Source organism: Odocoileus virginianus, chromosome 3 (genome assembly GCF_023699985.2).
Source record: "Odocoileus virginianus isolate 20LAN1187 ecotype Illinois chromosome 3, Ovbor_1.2, whole genome shotgun sequence".
In the NCBI taxonomy this organism is placed as follows: Eukaryota; Metazoa; Chordata; class Mammalia; order Artiodactyla; family Cervidae; genus Odocoileus; species Odocoileus virginianus.
Genome location: NC_069676.1, coordinates 92012861 through 92032968, shown reverse-complemented (window position 1 = coordinate 92032968; position 20108 = coordinate 92012861). Strand labels below are relative to the sequence as shown.

The 20108-nt window shown below is 42.0% G+C and overlaps 1 long non-coding RNA gene and 1 pseudogene across 1 annotated transcript; both read right to left on the bottom strand.

Moving 5' to 3' along the window:
- Positions 1-460: 460 nt before the first annotated feature.
- LOC139034475 (uncharacterized) lies at positions 461-17628 on the bottom strand. The gene is made up of 2 exons (XR_011487023.1): positions 17337-17628; positions 461-1140 (listed from the first exon to the last, which is right to left on the bottom strand). It is a non-coding gene; the product is annotated as an uncharacterized lncRNA (long non-coding RNA).
- LOC139034588 (small nucleolar RNA U3) lies at positions 8417-8611 on the bottom strand (annotated as a pseudogene).
- Positions 17629-20108: the final 2480 nt, after the last annotated feature.

Below are 20108 nucleotides of genomic sequence, written 5' to 3'. Positions count from 1 at the left end.
ATGATCTCCAACTAAAGGGAGGGTTTCGGGCAGAACACTTCCAAGAAATATTAACGTATGAAACAAGAGGACCTGGAAATCATGTATATGTATGTCTTAGAAAGTTTTCACATACATCAGCTGGAAGATTATTGTCCTTACTAACTTAAAGCAAAATAAAAGCAGAACTTCTCTCACCCCTGGATATTTGAAATCAGTTGAGAAAACGTGATGAAAACTGAGAAGCAAAAAAGAAAAGAAAAGAAAACTGAGAAGCACACACAGAATCTGATTTTTATCTAAGTAAACATATTCTTTTAAAGCCCAATGAAGAAATTTCTTTCTCCAAATCAAAGTGTTTGTAAGTCTACACCTTCTTCTAGCTCTGGTTCCTATCATCATAGATATGATTTTGCATTCTGCATTTTAACTGCTTGAAATACACTTTATTAAAATTAAAAACTCATGATAGAAACACAGAGACACCTCCACAAAGCTTTTATGAAGAAGAACAGTTTGGGTCTTACCCACTTCCCTCCAGCATCATTTAGCTCCCTTTTTAACTCTTGCTTCATTTTACGATTGTAACTGACATACACTGAAACACACCGTGGGTATTGCTACTGCTCAATCTTACAGTTGTAGACATTAACTAGCATAATTTTCCATTATGAAAGATGAGAGTTCAGTTCGATTTTGCCTCCATCTGCGCCCCGCAGAGTTCCCAATCATTCCTGAGTAGATACAGCTTTAAAGGGAAACATGTTCAGTTCCCGCATCATGAGAATCACGTAAACAGTCTGAGTCACAGACAGTACACTGTGATGACTGGCCAGCACAACATTTTATTTTCCTCGGAATTTTTAATAGCTTTTTACCTACTCAATTCAGTTCCAAACTCCCTGAATTCTATAAATCCTCAGTTAATATGTTCAGAAGTGTTAGGCTTGAAAGAATTTCATCGTCTTGAAGAAGTCTCTTCCAAAGCCGCCTCACCTTTCCCATTTGGGGTGGAGCTGCCTCTAGCTGGCTGCATGACTGTGGCCTCGTTTAGGAATCCTGTTGGCTTCCTTCCTGGGATAGATCCCCTGGTTCCTACAACCCCGAGTTCCTCCTGGGTCAATCCCCTTATTCTGGTGGCGCGTACACTCCAGTAGCATTCTGCGAAAAATAAATGAATAAGAATTAAGGTTTTGAAAATGTATTTCTAAAAAAATTTTGTTTTTCTTTTTCCAAATCTGCAATGTAATTGATACTAGAGAAGGTTTTAAAACTGTAGGTTAGAATTTATTTTTTCTTTTTTCTAACCAGTGGTTTAGTAGAACATGCTGGTTACCAATCCTTGTCCATATTTGGAACATCTTCTCCTTGTGCAAGACATTTACAGTCTGACCTGGAAATTCTTTAAGGTCATATGTGCTTCTACCTTTGGAATGAGAAAAAGGTCAAAAACTTCAAAAATAAATGGAATTTTCTAAGTCATCACTGAGGAAACAAAGAATTTCCCTGTGAGTCACCTTTGCAGTCATTTTTCACCTCCTGTATACTAATTTTTCACTCTCAGAAACTGGTCTACTCACCACCCCCAAATTTACCTCATTTTCCATACCTTTGCATATATATTTTCTGGGCCCTGAAATATATCTATTAACAGTCTTTACCTGTCCTTCAGTTCTCACTTAATTTCTGATTTTCTTTGTGATATTATCACCATTTACTTCTTAAAAAAAAAAAAAACTACTTCTTCCATTTTGAACATTTTATGCAACCCAACAGTGGCTGCGGGCCACTTTATATGCAAAGTTTAGCCACTAATTTTCAGCTAGATCAAAAGACAAGAATTTATCACCATTTATAAAAGGAGAACAATACTTAAAACAGTAATCATCTTTGTTTCAAACCATGGAGGAAAATGACAGTATGTGCAGTCTTCACAAAGTAGCACAGTGAGGCTCCATATCCGCGGTATTTCTTATCTTAATCTTTATTTTAATTGAATTAGAAAACCACATTCATGTATCATTAAGAATGGGAGAAACTATTTGATAATAATCAGTTTTCCATGTTTGTGTTTGTGTATAATACTGAAGTTAGAGAGATTCCTCACTGAAAATGACTTTCGTCACTTTGCTGGACACTGTAAATGAGTTATTACACAGAAAACAACAACAGCAACAATGGAAACCTGTAAAGTTGACTGCTTCAACATAAAAAGTGAACTTGTAGGTTTCATTTAGCTCTGGGACATTTCTTCAAGCTCTGTCGTGTCATTCAGGTGGTGATAAGGTTTACACTATAATAGCTCATTAGTTTCATTCTCTGAAGGATGAAAAAAAAAATCAAGTGCTTGCAAAGAGTCACACTCAGCAATGCAGTGATTTGAACAAAAATTTTGTCTTAGGAAAATTTATCTTCAACATTATTTTCATTCAAATGCTTATTTCAACCTTAAAATGTGCAATTTTGGTCCTGATTTATTAGATTCTGGTTATTCACTAGAGTAATAATACAACATGAAAGTAAAAATACTACCGCTACTGGTATTTTCATTGTCATGATGAAGTGTCTTACTTCATCTCTTCTTTAAAAAAAAAACTCATGAGAGCAACTTTTCCATTAAAAGCCAGTTTACCGTGATATGTAAAAGCTGAGTCATCTACTTATTATTTTGTCACATAACGTGAGGAAAGCAGTTATAGTCATCACCACAATTTAATTACATTAATAATTTTCACAACTTCATTTAGTGCTGAATTATGACTGCATGTCAAATTTTCTACATAACAGCTATCTATAAATAAAGCATTGTGTAAATTGGCATTAATGTATAAGTTATTTGTGATTTATGTGTCTTCCCTCCTGCATATCAGTTGGAGTGTTTTGAGATACATTTATAGTCAATGTATGGCAACCTTTTTCAATAAATGTCCAGAGAGAAAATATTTTAGGTTTTGCAGGCCTAAATGTAGCATCAAAGTAACATTCACAATATAAAGATGAAAGTGCCTGTGTTAAAAAAAAAAATGTTCTATTTATGAACACTGAAATTTTAATTTCACATAATTTTCATATCAGGAAATTTACTCTTAAGTTTTTATTTTCCCATTTAAAAATATAAAAGCTACTGCTAGCTGGAGGCTAACAGGTGAAGATGAGGCAGACTTGACCTGATAATATGCTAACCCCTGGCCAATATCACAGCTCAAAGAGACACCAATTAACAAAAAGTCAGTTCTTCGGTAGCCTGGGTTTTCAGTAAAAAGCAAATAAACAGTAAATCATCAAATACTTCTACCCTATAGGTTCTGCATAGATGCCAAAATCTGAACCATATTTTGACCACTGGCAATTAACAATGAAGCAAATGATCAGCTAGCGCACTGAAGAAAATGATTGCTCACCTGCATTATATGCCATTTATATTACATAACATCTAACAGCATCATCTGAATAAGGAATTTTACCAGTAGCCATTTGTTCACTGGCAGGCACATAAAAACATTCAATTGTTGGCATTCAGGTTTCATAATACGTTTGTTCTATCTCAGCCCACACACTTTTATTCTTTTGGTGTAAATTGTAGCCAAAAAGATCTCAGCTCAAACGTAACTGCTCTTTAAGAAAAGTGTGTATTCATGAGAACTCATGAGACGGTATGCCTTGATTTAAGCCTTGATTCACCTCTTTCGTCAGTTTTAGAAAATCTTCAGCCTTTATCTCTTTGAATATATCAAACATTTCCTCTGGAACTGGGTTTTACATATGATGGACCTCACAGTCTATCAGCCTTGCCTCTTAAGCATTCTTTAATATACATATTTTTTTTTTTACTATAAACTATTTTAAGCATAAAATAGAGAAATTACAGAAAACAATATAACTCACACCAGTAAGTCAATTTTGTCAGACCACAGCATTTTGCCATACATGCTTAAGTTATATATATTGAAAGATAAAATATTATAGCTATAATTGAAATCTCCTGAATACCTTCCCAGAATCTTTCCCTTCATGCCTCTCCCAAGTTAATAATGATTCATTTTTTAATATTTTTGTACACAAATATGCTCTAAAATTTTCTATCAAAATTAAATAGTTCAGGTGTATCAATCTTTTTTTTGTGTAGTTTGCTTCTTGTGCTTTTAGTATATGGCTTAAGATATTCTTAATTTAAGGTCATGAATCTATCTATATTTTCTTCTCAAATTTAAAAAGTTTTTTCTTTTGACATTTATGTCTTTAAATCATCTGGAATTTATTTTCATCTAGAATGAGGTAGATGAAAATAAATTCCAGAATGAGGGCTTTTCTGGCGGCAGTGGTAAAGAATCTGCCTGTCAGTGCAGGAGACGTGGGTTCGATCTCCTCGAGAAGCAAAGGGCAATCCACTCCAGTATTCTTGCCTGGGAAATTCCATGGACAGAGGAGCCTGGTGGGCTACAGTCCATGGAGTGGCAAAAGAGTCAGACATGATTTAGCACTAAACAACAACAAAGAATTAGGTAAGGTTATAATGTATTTCTTTGCATATGAATAAGCAGTAGTTCAAACACACTTTGTTAAATATTTCATTCTTTTCCCACTGATTTGAATGATAAATTCCACTATATATCAACTTCCTGTTTATGCTCGGGTCAACTTCTGGCCTCTATTCTGTTTTCCTAGCTTGTTTTTCCCATTCTGAGGCAGTTTCACACTGTTTTGTTTCAGTTCTGTTCAGTTCAGTTCAACTCAGTCGCTCAGTTGTGTCCGACTCTTTGTGACCCCATGAACCACAGCACGCCAGGCCTCCCTGTCCATCACCAACTCCCGGAGTTTACTCAAACTCATGTCCATCGAGTCGGTGATGCCATTCAGCCATCTCATCCTCTGTTGTCCCCTTCTCCTCCTACCCCCAATCCCACCCAGCATCAAGGTCTTTTCCAATGAATCAACTCTTCGCATGAGGTGGCCAAAGTACTGGAGTTTCAGCTTCAGCATCAGTCCTTCCAATGAACACCCAGGACTGATCTCCTCTAGGATGAACTTGTTGGATCTCCTTGCAGTCCAAGGGACTCTCAAGAATCTTCTCCAACACCATAGTTCAAAAGCATCAATTTTTCGGCACTCAGGTTTCTTCACAGTCCAACTCTCACATCCATACATGACCACTGGTTATAGATACCTAGTGATCAGGCTGTTTTAACATATTTTTCTTCAAAATTATTCTGCCTTCTCTCCAATAAAGCACACAACATTGACCTTTATTGGTTTTAAAGTTTTCATAGCCATAAAGGGAAGGAGATATATAAAAATGAACAAATATCAATCTGTCACATTGGTCATTTATCTGCCCTTAGAAAAAAAATTTCAGCCGTTTATGTAATGAATAATATTCTTTGGCATAGTTCTGTAAAACTGTGATTGATTTTATAAGAACAGTCCTTGTGCCAGAAAACCTCTAGGGTTATATGCCACTATAGACAAGTGTTTTAACAGATAATGCACTGGGACTGGTGGCAGTGGATCAATTTTCCAATAAAGTTCATTTATCTTATATTCTTCATTGTACTTAATCACACGCTCCTTAATTGGCTGCTTGTGCAAAATCATCACATGTTTAATTTCCCTCTAACCCATGCAGATTCACATTCTACATTCACCCTGGAGTTCTGCTCCCTGTCTGTACTTCCACTTTCATTCTTAGTTGCATTGTGCACACTACATTTTCATCTCTCTTTGTTAATGATCTATTTAGCTGCCAGTGGCCCGGTTAGATCACGGTGTGTCTTAGGAACCTCCAGAATCTTATAAACACTTTCGAATCACTTGAATATAAGTATATACATTTCTATGTCTGGTATATCTGACCCTGCTGGGAAATAAAGATGAGCATTTAAGTAAGTGTTCCAGTCAATTTTACTAGCTAATTGTTTAAGGATTGCAATATATTTTCTTATTTTCCAAAAAGACTTTCTGTAGATTAAGAGATACATATGATAGGGAATCTCTCAGGGCCAGCTTTTAGTGATCTGTAAATGGATAGTGCATACATAATTATGAGAAAGAAATGAGTTAATATTTGTAAAGGGCTTAGAATAGCATCCAGCACACAGTGACTTCTGTATAAGTTAAAAAAAAATAAAACAAACTATAGGCTCAGCTAGTAAGAATTCACCTGCAATGCGGGAGACCTGGGTTCAGTCCCTGGATTGGGAAGATCCCCTGGAGAAGGGAAAGGCTACCCACTCTAATATCCTGGCCTGGAGAATTCCATGGACTGTATAGTCTATGGGGTCGCAAAGAGTTGGACACGACTGAGCGACTTTCACTTTCACTTATAGAGCAAGAAGATATATATTCAAATAAGTGAGATGGATGAGGCAAGTGGAAAACAAAAGGTATGGAATCAGAACACAGCGTGCACAATAACACCCTTCAAGTCCCTTCAATGATGAGAAGTGGATCACAGTCTTAGCTTGAGCCTTCTGGTACCAAGGCAAAGGCAGTCAGTTCTATGACTCACAAGAGCCCAGAACTTAACAAGAGATGGCCTTATTCTTTATATTAAGAACAGAGACAATGCGCCCCAGATCTGAATATCTGTTTCCCACTAAGTGTCTCACGGCTAATGAAGCCACAGGTTTCAGACACATCACACAGTCCCCAGAGAGCCGTCTGGGGCCGCAGCAAACCTGCAGAAGGCAACGCACTGGGGTGGTGACGTGCCATCTGTGTGGCCTGGCTTAGTCTAGGAGTAACTTTGAGAAGGTCATTAGGATTGAGCAGATTGCTTATCTTCCAGGCTGCAGTTATCTAAATTCAAAACAAAAAAAAGGGCAGGGGATGAAGCCTCCTTGGCACATGGTAAGCAGTCAATGTCTATATCATAAAGGAATGAATGAAATCCTTTACTTCAGCCATTTTCATTGGAAAACTCTATGTGATGGGCAATGCACATTTTGCCTTCTTATCTGGAATTCAAATAGTAGTTTAACCTTTTCTGGATGACCCCGTTCCACTGGGAAGCACATCAGTGCTGCCTCGGGATGTTCTGAGTCTCTCACACTCTGAGGCACAGTGATGGCTCCCTCATTCTGTTGTACAATTTTGAAGTTCTCACTTTTGCATCCAAAGCAGTTGTCAGTTTTTTTTTTTTCTTCTGGTTATTGCCAGTGCACCTGTTTCACCAGCCATCTTTCTCCGCTCTGCATATTTGCCGCTTTTCTTGTGATGCTACACAAGAAGTTAGCTGAATGGCAAGTCTGAGCTGTATGTAAAATGGAAGTAACTAAGCCCTGACTGATGGTTAGAGATTCTTCTCTGAGCAAAATGAGCAAGATTTTGTGCATATATTCTGTAAGTTTCCCTTAGTGGCTCAATATATTTTTATCTTCCTATTTATTCTGGCCTGTGTTCGGGATAGTTGAGTTTGCCAGACAACTGCTCTTGGGACAAATGCAACATTCATCTATACGGGAAACAGTATGACGCTGACCAAGGTGTCAAAGGGAGAGCTGACTGGCAAACACATTCATGAGAGAGAGATTGCAGAAGTGTTGCTGGGAAAGCCATCTGCTGATATATGATAGATTGGTTAAGAAAGAGCTGCTGGTGAACGGGGACCAGATAAACCAGACTGTAGCAGTGAGTCATTCAAGTGCAGAAGACAGAGGCATTGAAGGCCCAGGGCTTGGAGCTTCAATGTCCCAGATACTCATCTGTGTCCATCTGCAACTTCACGTGCCTGTCCCTGGAGCGAGAGGGTGGGGCTTAGTCAATGCATCTCTTGGTCGTTTTTATACTGCCTGGGTAGAGTGAAAAGAACACTCCTTTCTTATCCGAGATTTGAGCAAGTTGCATCCAATTTTCATTTAGTGATTTTATTATCTACTCTAAACATCTGGGAATGGTACAACAAAATACATGGATAATGTAACACAATACGATCTTCAGTTCAGTCGTGTCCAACTCCTTGTGACACCATGGACTGCAGCACACCAGGCCTCCCTGTCCATCACCAACTCCCAGAACTTACTCAAACTCATGTCCATCAAGTCAGTGATGCCATCTAACCATCTCATCCTCTGTCGTCCCCTTCTCCTCCTGCCTTCAATCTTTCCCAGCATCAGGGGCTTTTCCAATGAGAGTTCTTCGCATCAGGTGGCCAAAGTATTGGAGTTTCAGCTTCAGCATCAGTTCTTCCAATGAACACCCAGGACTGATCTCCTTTAGGATGGACTGGTTGGATCTCTTTGCAGTCCAAGGGACTCTCAAGAGTCTTCTCCAACACCACAGTTCAAAAGTATCAATTCTTCAGCCATCAGCTTTCTTTACGGTCCAACTCTTAAATCCATACATGACTACTGGAAAAACCATACAATCTTCGGAAATGTATTTTTAGTGTATTATTTAGGATATCTGAGGTCTGTTTAGTTTAGTTTTTTTTTTTTTTTAAACCACTCAGGCTACACTGTTTCCCTCTTACTCTCCAGAAGGAAAAGAAGAATGATCATCAATGGCTAATGGCAGCGGCAGAAGCCAGCTTCATGCTCTGGAGAGAACGCTGCGTGTCCTCCTCGTGGTTTCTGGTGCTCTGCACATTCAGAGAAACAAACTATAGAAATGATCCCTGAACATATAGTTTTATTTCTTTTTTTTTTAGTGGATCAGTGTAATTCACAAGACAACAAGGGGGTGTATAATCTGTAAAGAATAAGCACATCCTTGAGATTTTTTTTCTTCTGACAAAATGTTACCCAACATACTACTGATACCATCAGAAAAGAATGCATTAGGAGTATTTTAAATCCTATAAAACTTAGTTTACCTAGTTGGGCATATTCTTCATGCCATTTTAATCAGATAATCATTTGCTAGCAATTGAGTTTGTTGATACTGGTGCCAACCTGATTAATGGAATGGAGTGTCTGGAACATTGACCTACTTATTCCTCTAAAACACGAACCATTTATCTTTGTTTCTGAAAATTTCTTCCCACATGTCCACCACCACCTTGGTCCCTATCCAGTTCTTCCCAAAGATCTAAATGCATCGTTTTTCCTGTAACAACAACAACAAAAAATGGGCTTCATAGCGCTCAATAATCACTGCATTGTCAGTTGGCTTGTTCAATTCACTTTAAGGTCAGGTTAAAAGGACATGGTCCCAACTGTAAATACATTGCTTAAACTGAGGTCAAAGGTAGCTCAGGGAAGGAAGCATTCTTCACAGAGCCACCTGAACCCACTCCCAGAATTCACTGACCCACCCACACAACACGAGTCCACAAATCGAGTCCAAGTGCTCTCCACCGAACCAGCCTCCTGCGGCTCTGTAGCCTCATCACTCAGAGAAACTGGGGACCATCGGGACTGTCCTTACTGATGAGTGGCAGCAAGGAGCATGCTGGGGTCGGGAGCTGGAAAGGACCGAATCTTTGCTCGTGGAGAATATGACATGAAGGAAATCTACCTCTCCACTGGACTGGAAAGTGAGACAGGAGGAAGCTCCTGTCAGGAAAAACTGCAGCTTTCTAATACCTTTGTCCCTGCAGACAGTGACTGTAGCCATGAAATTAAGAGATGCTTACTCCTTGAAGAAAAGTTATGACCAACCTAGATAGCATATTAAAAAGCAGAGACATTACTTTGCCAACAAGGGTCCATCTAGTCAAGGCTATGGTTTTTCCAGTAGTCATGTATGGATATGAGAGTTGGACCGTAAAGAAAGCTGATGGCTGAAGAATTGATGCTTTTGAACTGTGGTGTTGGAGAAGACTCTTGAGAGTCCCTTGGACTGCAAGAAGATCCAACCAGTCCATCCTAAAGGAAATCAGTTCTGGGTGTTCACTGGAAGGACTGATGCTGAAGCTGAAACTCCAATACTTTGGTCACCTAATGCAAAGAGCTGACTCATTGGAAAAGCTCCTGATGCTGGGAAAGATTGAAGGCAGGAGGAGAAGGGGACGACAGAGGATGAGATGGTTGGATGGCATCACTGACTTGATGGACATGAGTTTGAGCAAGTTCTGGGAGTTGGTGATGGACAGGGAGGCCTGGCGTGCTGCGGTCCATGGGTTCACGAAGAGTGGGACACGACTGAGCAACTAAACTGAACTGAATACCTTTGTTGTTCTTCCTGGCATGCCAGAACCTCTGTATTTACCATCTGGGGTTTGCTGAGCCCCTACTTAGGTAAACTGTTGAAGAAGCCTAAAACACACAGAAGCAGAGACATTTTTAAGCGTTGGGAGAATATTTTGGAGCTTCCCAAGCCTATCTAATGACCATATTCAAACATGAAGAGTTGCTGACAGTTTAAAAAATGAATTTATGTTAGCTTTTTGGTGGAAATTGTTCATACTTCTCAGATCATGCTGAGACTTTTACAACAATCTCCACTGAGGGGTAAACAAGAGATGCTTGAACTCATTTCTAAATTAATGTAGGTTAAAAGGCAGCTTATGAAAAATGAATTCTGAATTTTGTGCAATTTATTCTGGTAGCCATTTGGCGGGGGGGGGGGGGGGAAGAGTCAAAAAAGAAAAACATTCAATAACAAAGGACACATCAACCGCTGCTGAGACTAATGATGAAGAAGAGAGAATATTTTCCTGCCCTTTGGCATACGTTGTAAATTCCAGGAAGACATGGTTTCTGGATTATAAGCTTTTATGCAGCCTAAAACATTTAACAGTTTCATATAGATAATTTCAATAGATTAACGTCTGCTTGAGTTGATGAAGAGCTGAAAGGACATGACACTCATAGATAAGCATTTCGATCTATTAACACTGAAGAGTGTCTGGATTTATTATCTTGCCCTGGATATTAAACGCGTGTTTCTGTGCTACATGGGGGTGTGGGGTGTGTGGTGAGTCTGTTAGAGCCACACTAGTCTAGTACTAGAGCAGCATTCTTTCCCCAAATGTGGCATTTCCTTCTTTCTCTTAGGAAAGTGCAGACAGGAATAACCTTGCTTGCCAGATAGATATGATGATTTACTGCATTTGAAAGTTTTAATGCTTGGTTACAGCAATTTGAAACGAAACATTGCTCAAAACAATGGCTTTTCTCTCTGTGGCAGATGATCTTTTCCATAACTCTAATCCCTTGTTATCTTCTGCAGTGTGGTCGTGATGTCCCTCATCCAGAGACAGTTTATTTCTCTATGTTCCAAAGTTTGGGTAGGTCCTGTGACTGCTTTGACATATGAAATACGGTGGAAGTAACGCTGCGCTCAGAGTTCCTGGTGCAGCCCTTAGTTGTTCTTGATTTATCGTAGCTGCTTTTGCATTATGTTCCCTCTCTCTGTGTTCCCTCTTAGAGCCGCCATCAGTTCAGTTCAGTTCAGTTGCTCAGTCATGTCCAATTCTTTGCGATCCCGTGGACTGCAGCACTCCAGGCCTCCCCATCCATCATCAACTCCTGGAGTTTACTCAAACTCATGTTCATTGAGTGGGTGACGCCATCCAGCCATCTCATCCCCTGTCGTCCCCTTCTCCTCCTGCCCCCAATCTTTCCCAGCATAGGGGTCTTTTCCAGTGAGTCAGCTCTTCGCATCAGGTGGCCAAAGTATTGGAGTGTCATCTTCAGCACCAGTCCTTCCCATGAGCACTCGGGCCGTGTGTGAAAAGCCCAAGTCAAAGCCACGTGCAGGTGTTTTAGTCCCTGGCCCAGCCCAGCTCCACGTCCCACCTCCACGTCCCACCTCCCACCTCCCACCTCCCACCTCCCACCTCCCACCTCCACCTCCCACCTCCACCTCCCACCTCCCACCTCCCACCTCCACCTCCCACCTCCACCTCCCACCTCCCACCTCCACCTCCCACCTCCCACCTCCCACCTCCCACCTCCCACCTCCACCTCCCACCTCCACCTCCCACCTCCACCTCCCACCTCCCACCTCCCACCTCACACCTCCACCTCCCTCCTCCCTCCTCCCACCTCCCACCTCCAGCTACCACCTCGCACCTCCACCTCCCACCTCCCACCTCCCACCTCCCACCTCCCACCTCCACCTCCCACCCCCCACCTCCCACCTCCCACCTCCCACCTCCACCCCCACCTCCCACCTCCCACCTCCCATGCTGACTGTCAGCCGGTTGAGCAGGGCATCTTGGATGTCCAGCCCAACTGGGTTTTTAGATCACTGCCCCCTTATCCTTTTCCCTAATTTGTTTTATCAAAGAGCACTTTTTCTCAGGATAGTTGTTTTTTTTTAAATTGTAGCAGAGTACCACGGCTTCCTTAATGGCTCACTGGTAAAAAAAAAAAAATCCTCCTGCCATGTAGGAGACACAGGTTTGATCCCTGGGCTGGGAAGATTCCCCCGGAAAAGGAAACAACAACCCACTCCATTCTTCTTGCCTGGGAAATCCCATGGACAGAGGAGCCTGGCAGGGCTAGTCCATGGGGTCGCAAAGAGTCAGAGTTGGACATGGCTGAGCGACTTCACTTTCACTTTCAAGCAGAGGACACAATTAAGCCATGCCTAGATTCCTGGTCCACAGAAAATGTGAGAAAATAAACATTGGCTTATGTAGGTTTTTTGTTAACAATCTTATTCACATGTAATACAACTCTCCCATTTAAAGCGTGCAGTTCAACCATTTTTATTCTTTTCAGAGCATTGTGAAACTATCACCACAATCAATTTTGTAATATTTTCACTACTCCCAAAAGAAAGCCCATATTTTTTAGCCGTGACCCACCATTCTTTTATTTCCCCAGCCACAGGCTACCATTAACCTACTTTCTGTCTCTATACATTTGTCTCTAGCAGGCATTTCATATAAATGGAATCATACAAAAAAAAAAAAAAGTTCAGCACTGAGGGTTGACCATAATATTCCTTTTTGCTAAACTGTAAGTTCCTCTAGGTAAGGAAATATGACTATTTGGACTTGAATCTCTAGCATTCAACAGTATTTAAAATTTTTTTTAACTGGAGGATAATCGCTTTACAATTGCTGTGGTGGTTTCTGCCAAACAACACCGTGAATCAGCATAAGCACACATGTGTCCCCTGCCTTGAGCCTCCCTCTCACTTCCGACCCCATCCCGAGGCTCCAGGCTGTCAGAGGGCACCGGGCCGGGCTCCCTGGGTTACACGGCGACTTCCCAGGAGCTGTCTGCTTTACACGTGGTAGTGTATGCTTCAGTTCAAGCTCTCAACTCGTCCCACCCTCTCCCTCCCCTCTGTGTCCAGGAGTCTGTTCTCCATGCCTGTGTCTCTATTCCTGCCGTGCAAATAGGTTCATCAGTACCGTTTCTCTAGATTCCACGTATATGTGTTATTACACAATATTTCTTTTTCTTTTTATACAGTTCAGTTCAGTGGCTCAGTCATGTCCAGCTCTTTGTGACTCCATGGCCTGCAGCACGCAAGGCTTCCCTGTCCATGGGACTTAATTTCACTCTGTGTAACAGGCTCTGGGTTCATCCACCTCACTGGAACTGACTCAGATTGGTTCCTTTTTATGGTGACTAATATTCCATTATACATATATGCTACAACTTCTTTATCCATTCATCTGTTGATGGACATCTGCGTTGCTTCCATGGCCTAGCTATTAGGTTGGTACAAAAGTAATTGCGATTTTGGACCATGAATTTTAAATCATTTTAACTAGGCTCAAACACATCTTTATTAATCAAAATAGGAACCATTATGATCAACACAGTTTTGCCAAACAGAAATAAGTTTGTTTATTCCTGAAGGATAAAAATCTGTGCTTCAGGATTCGATGAACTCTTAGAAAGCATTTTCTGCCTCCCGCTGGTTGTGGAAGTGTTTTCCCTGAAAAAAGTTTTCGAGGTGCTTGAAGAAGTGGTACCAGGTTGGCAAGAGGTCAGGTAAATATGGCGGATGAGGACTACAAAGAAAGCTGAGCACTGAAGAATGATGCTTTTGAACTGTGGTGTTGGAGAAGACTCTTGAGAGTCCCCAGGACTGCAAGGAGATCCAACCAGTCCATCCTAAAGGAGATCAGTTCTGAATATTCATTGGAAGGACTGATGCTGAAGCTGAAACTCCAATACTTTGGCCACCTGATGCAAAGAACTGACTCATTTGAAAAGACCCTGATGCTGGGAAAGATTGAAGGTGGGAGGAGAAGGGGATCACAGAGGATGAGCTGGTTGGATGGCATCACTCAGTCAGTCGATGGACGTGAGTTTGAGCAAGCTCTGAGAGTTGGTGAAGGACAGGGAGGCCTGGTGTGCTGCAGTCTATGGGGTCACAAAGAGTCGGACATGACTGTGTGACTGAACTGAACTGAATTGAGGTAAAACTTCATAGCCCAATTTGTTCATCTTTTGAAGCGTTAGATGTGCGATGTGTGGTCAGGCATCGCCATGGAGAAGAATCGGGCCCATTCTGTTGACCAGTAGCAGCTGCAGGCATTGCAGTCTTCAGTGCTTCTCACTGATTTGCTGAAGATGCTTCTCAGATTTCATGGGGTTCAGAAAGCTGTAGTGGATCAGGCTGGTAGCAGACCACCAACCAGTAACAATGACCTTTCTTTGGTGTAAGTTTGGCTTTGGGAAGTGCATTGGAGCTTCTTCTTGGCCCAACCATTGAGTTGATGTCATATATGATGACATCGCTGGTTGTCACATAAAATCCACTTTTTGTTGCACATCACAATCCAATCAAGAAATGGCTCCTTGTTGCAATAGAATAAGGGAAGACACTTCAAAATGACCACTTTGGTGTTTTTCCTTTTTGGGTCAGCTCACGAGACACCCACCAGCTGAACTTTTTTCACCTTTCCAATTTGCTTCAAACGCAGAATGACCATAAAATGGATGACATTGAATTCTTTGGCAAATTTCTCCTGTAGTTTTAAGAGGGTCAGCTTCAGTGATGGCTCTCAATTGGTTGTTGTCAACTTCTGCTGGTTGGCAGTTATGCTCCTCTTTTTCAGGGCTCTTGTCTCCTTCACAAAACTTCTTGAATTGTAGCAGAGTACCATGAATCCCCACTTCTTCAATCACTGCTACACTACATTTGCTAGCAGCTCCTGGGCCAGATGTGTTGATGATGTTTCAAGTTGTCTCTGCAACTTTACAACTCATTTTGAACTCGAATAAAAAAAATCACTTGAGTTTGCTTTTTGTCTAACATAATTTCTATAGTTTAAAATAAATATAAATAGCAAGTCATAATTCATTAGCAAAAAACATAAAGCAAGAAATGTGCATTAAAATGATGTATAAAATGACATTTCTTTTTTTTTCACATTTCTTTAAGAATGTATTCCAACATCAAACAGCAAATTTCACCAATGCAAAACCACAATTATTTTTGCACCAACCTAATACTTCAACAGCATTTTGCATTTAGTAGATACTCAGTATACATTTGTTAAATGAATAGCTCTTCCTTTTCATACTGCATTCAGTCCAATTTGCCTACTCATTAAGATTCCTCTTCAATGACAGTGAGTTATTTTACAAATTAAATCCATAATCCTACCCTAGAACTGCCAAGGAATGTGGTTCTGATGAGATGACAAGGTTTGGCACTTTTTTGTCAGGTGATTAGTAATATTGAAACTTATATAAGGTTTTATCAATGTTATACACATACATATGTGTTTATATAGGTATTTACACATAAAACAGACTCAGCATTCTTTAATTTTTGATCCCACTGACTCAAATAAGGATGATACACTTCATTTTTATAATAATTAAGTAAAATGTTTGATAAATAAAATTATAAATGTACTATTTACCTTCTTATGACAATATTATCAAATATTTTAGGTGCTTCATCATTAGCAAACAGTTAAAATAGTAATTTGTAGTAGTTTGTTATTTAGTTGCTCAGTTGTGTCAGACTCTGTGACCCCCTGGACTATAGCCCACTAGGTTCCTCTGTCCATGGAATTCTCCAGGCAAGAATACTGGAGCGGGTAGCCATCCCCTTCTCCAGGGGATCTTCCTGACCCAGGGATCGAACCCAGGTCTCCTGCATTGCAGGCAGATTTTTTACTGCTGAGCCACCCAGGAAGACAAATAATTTGTGGTATTTACTATTCATAAATGACAGTGTTAGTTACTCAGTCGTGTCTGACTCTTTGCAACTCCATGGACTATAGCCCACCAGGTTCCTCTGTCCATGGAATTCTCCAGGCAACAATACTGGAATACATTGCCATCCCCTTCTCCAGGGGATCTTCCGGACCTAGGATGGAACCCTTGTCTTCTGTGTTTCAGCTGGATTCTTTACCGTCTGAGCCACCTTCACTATTCATAAAAGAACATTTGTTTAACAGACTATTTAACCCGATGTTGTTAGCAGCTCCCTTCAAGCAGGTACTGTAACTGAAGGTAAACCATACAGTTTACATACAGAGGGCTTCTCAGGTGGCGCTAGTGGTAAAGAACCCGCCTGCTAATGCAGGGGATGTAAGAGACACAGGTTCGATCCCTGGGTCAGCAAGATCCCCTGGAAGACAGCATGGCAACCCACTCCAGTATTCTTGCCTGGAGAATCCCACGGACAGAGAAGCCAGGCGGGGTACAGTGCACAGGGTCATGACTGAAGTGACTTAGCACACACACACAAACCATACAGTAACGGTATAAGATCACTGGGCTCATCTCACTGGCAAGCATGGGTTTTCTGGTCCCAGGGAGCCTGGCTGCTAATAAGCTCCACCTCTCATGGCTTGGTGACCACAGTCTAACAGCTCATAGAGTTTGCAAGGTGCCTGCCTTGTGTGGGGTCATAACAAATGATCAACAGCTATTAGACCTCTGTAAGACGCAGGATTAGTCCAGTTCTGGAATCAGCTCCTCCCCTTTCACACGGCCTCATCTCACTATTCCTAACAGATGTGTGGGGAAGCGGTTACCACTGGCTCGAGGTCTTGCTGATTATAATAACCTTGTCTCACAGCTTGTTCTCAACTCGCCTATTCTTTGTCTCTTTTAATTCCAGTCCTAGCTCTTCTCTTGAGAGATCACTAAGTTTAATTTCAGCTTGTCTTCCCTCCCTCCCTCCCTTCCTTCGTCCCTTGCTTCCACAGGTACTCTATTAATACGTGCTGGGCCCCGTGGTCTTCTCTAGGGACAAAAGAGTAAATAGGAAAAAACAAAACCTCTGACCTTGTGGAGTTTACATCCTGCAGGGGAAGTACAACAAACACGTAAACATGGAATGCAGTATACTGTAAGATAGTGAAGAAACAACCATGCAGTGTCTGGGAGTAGAGAATGAGTGGGGGGACCACTGTAGATGGGCCAGTCATGTGCCCAGAATAAAGCGGGCCACACCACTAGAGCTCCCCAGGGCCAAAACTGCAGAAGGCTGGGTTGCCGTGAAGGGGGTGTCTGCGGCGGTCCTCTGTTATGTTTGCTTACCTGGCCTAAGTCGGGCCAAAGAGATCCCCCAGGAACATGAACTCTATGCAGGCGGGTAACTCAGCTGTCTCACCAGGAGTTCCTGTAAAGTAGAGGATCCAGCCTTCAGAGTGAGAGGGAAGAAAGTGCATTTAGAGACAGAAGCAGAGATGAGACCCCAACAGCTTTCCAGACTCTGTTTTCAGCCTCTGTGGGTCAGGTGCCATTCCTGCCCCAGATTCATTTTATGCAAGTTCAGTTGCTCAGTCATGTCCGACTCTTTGTGACCCCATGGACTGCAGCACACCAGGCCTCCCTGTCCATCACCAACTCCCGCAGCTTTCTCAAACTCATGTCCATCGAGCTGGAGATGCCATCCAACCATCTCATCCTCTGTTGACCCCTTCTCCTCCTGCCTTCAATCTTTCCCAGCATCAGGGTCTTTTCAAATAAGTCAGTTCTTCACATCAGGTGGCCAAAGTATTGGAGTTTCAGCTTCAGCATCAGTCCTTCCAATGAATATTCAGAACTGATCTCCTTTAGGATGGACTGGTTGGATCTCCTTGCAGTCCAAGGGACTCTCAAGAGTCTTCTCCAACACCACAGCTCAAAAGCATCAATTCTTTGGCGCTCAACTTGCTTTATGGTGCATAAGATGCACTATAACTTAAAACAAGGCCCTCCTTTCCGCTTTTGTGCTTGGTAGTTTGAATTAGGTTTTGTTGATGAAATCAGACTCTTGATTCCATCTTAGTCCCTCCAATGCCCGAGGGATATATAGCAAAATGTATAAGCAAATGCCAGTTTTATTGGGCTAAGGCATGCCCAGACATGATTTCTAGGTGCGTCTGTGAATGTGTATCTGGAAGAGATTAGCGTTTGATTCAGGAGCCTGTGTCAAGGGATCCTCTTTAGCAGTGTGGGCAGGCAACTGGGGGCCTGAAGGGAACAAAATGGTGGAGGTAGGCGGATTCTCTCTTCTTGAGCTGGGACGTCCAACTTCTCCTGCCCTTGAATGCTGGAGTTCTTGGTTCTCAGGCCTCCAGACTTTGGGATTTCTCTGGGACTTACACCAGTCAAGCCTTTGGACTCAGGCTGAATTACAGTCAGACTTTCCTGGTTCTCCAGCTTGTGCATAGCAGATGGTGAGAGTTCTCAGACTCCACAATCACACAAGCCAGTTCCCGTAACAAAGCTCTTCACGTGTCTGTTCTACTGGCTCTGCTTCTCTGGAGAACTCTAACTGCGCGGGGATATCCGGTTCCTCCATGCCACTGCTTTTCTTCAAACATCCCTCAAGCACTTGGGCATCTCTAGTCTGTGTTTTATTTGCTGTCTACAGGTCTTCTCAATCACCCCCGCCTCACCCTTTGCTTCTTTTGTCACATGTTTCATTTCTCTTTCCTATTTCTGTTGCTTTTGCAGTTGTTGCCCACACCTTTCTCATTAACTTTTCTTTTTCCCTGTGTTGTCTTTTTATTGAATGTCTGTGTGCACTTTCTCACAATTCCTCTCCTCTTCCTTCTCAATGTGTGAAAAAAATCCTCACACCAGAAAGACTGGCTCAGTTCGCCCCCTGCCGCTGTGGCCTCCCCTTTTCACTCTCTCCATGTTCCACTACGAGCGATTCTGAGAAGATAGCCGTGTGTTGTCAACAAGCTGGCCTGGTCTGCACAACTAGAAGAGATGCATGAGTTAGTTCTAAGTTACTGAAGGTCCTGCTGCCCAGCCTTCTACATGCAACTGGACCTAGGACGACACTTCAGAATGTCCTTCTCCAAAGGAGGATGCTCTCTCTGTTGGGACTCCTACTTGCTAAGGTGTATATATATATATATATATATATATATATATACAGGACCAGAAATCTCCAGCAGTTATTTTACTGGTAGCAGAGTTCTTCCTGTCTCTAGGTCACTCTTAAGCCGTGAACTTCTGTCCAGGGCAAATGGTCACTTACAAGTCAGGACTACTCTCTCAGTAGAGTCCTTCAAGAACTGGCACTGAGATCTGGGTGGGGGGCGGGGGGTTCAGTAAGGAGGCAGGCAGGAGGTATCCGGTATGCAAGGCTTTTGCGTTTGATCTAACCCATTCCCCGAGGGAGAGACTTTATTTTTGGGGCTCCAATATCACTGCAGTTGGTGACTGCAGCCATGAATTAAAAGACGCTTGCTCCTTGGAAGAAAAGCTATGACCAACCTAGACAGCATATAGTAAAAAGCAAAGACATTACTTTGCCAACAAAGGTCTGTCTAGTCAAAGCTATGGTTTTTCCAGTGGGTATGTATGGATGTGAGAGTTGGACGGTAAAGAAAGCTGATGGCTGAAGAATTGATACCTTTGAACTATGGTGTTGGAGAAGACTCTTGAGAGTCCCTTGGACTGCAAAGAGATCCAACCAGTCCATCCTAAAGGAGATCAGTCCTGGGTGTTCATTGGAAGAACTGATGCTGAAGCTGAAACTCCAATACTTTGGCCACCTGATGCGAAGAACTCTCATTGGAAAAGCCCCTGATGCTGGGAAAGATTGAAGGCAGGAGGAGAAGGGGACGACAGAGGATGAGATGGTTGGATGGCATCACTGACTTGATGGACATGAGTTTGAGCAAGCTCTGGGAGTTGGTGATAGACAGGGAGGCCTGGTGTGCTGCAGTCCACGGGGTTACAGAGTCAGACACGACTGAGCGACTGAACTGAACTGAACTGATTCTCCTAGAGAGTTCATTGCCCTCATGGATGTGTCTATTCTCAGGGGTTGGTAGAACTTTGACCCGGCCCTAAATTCCCTAAATT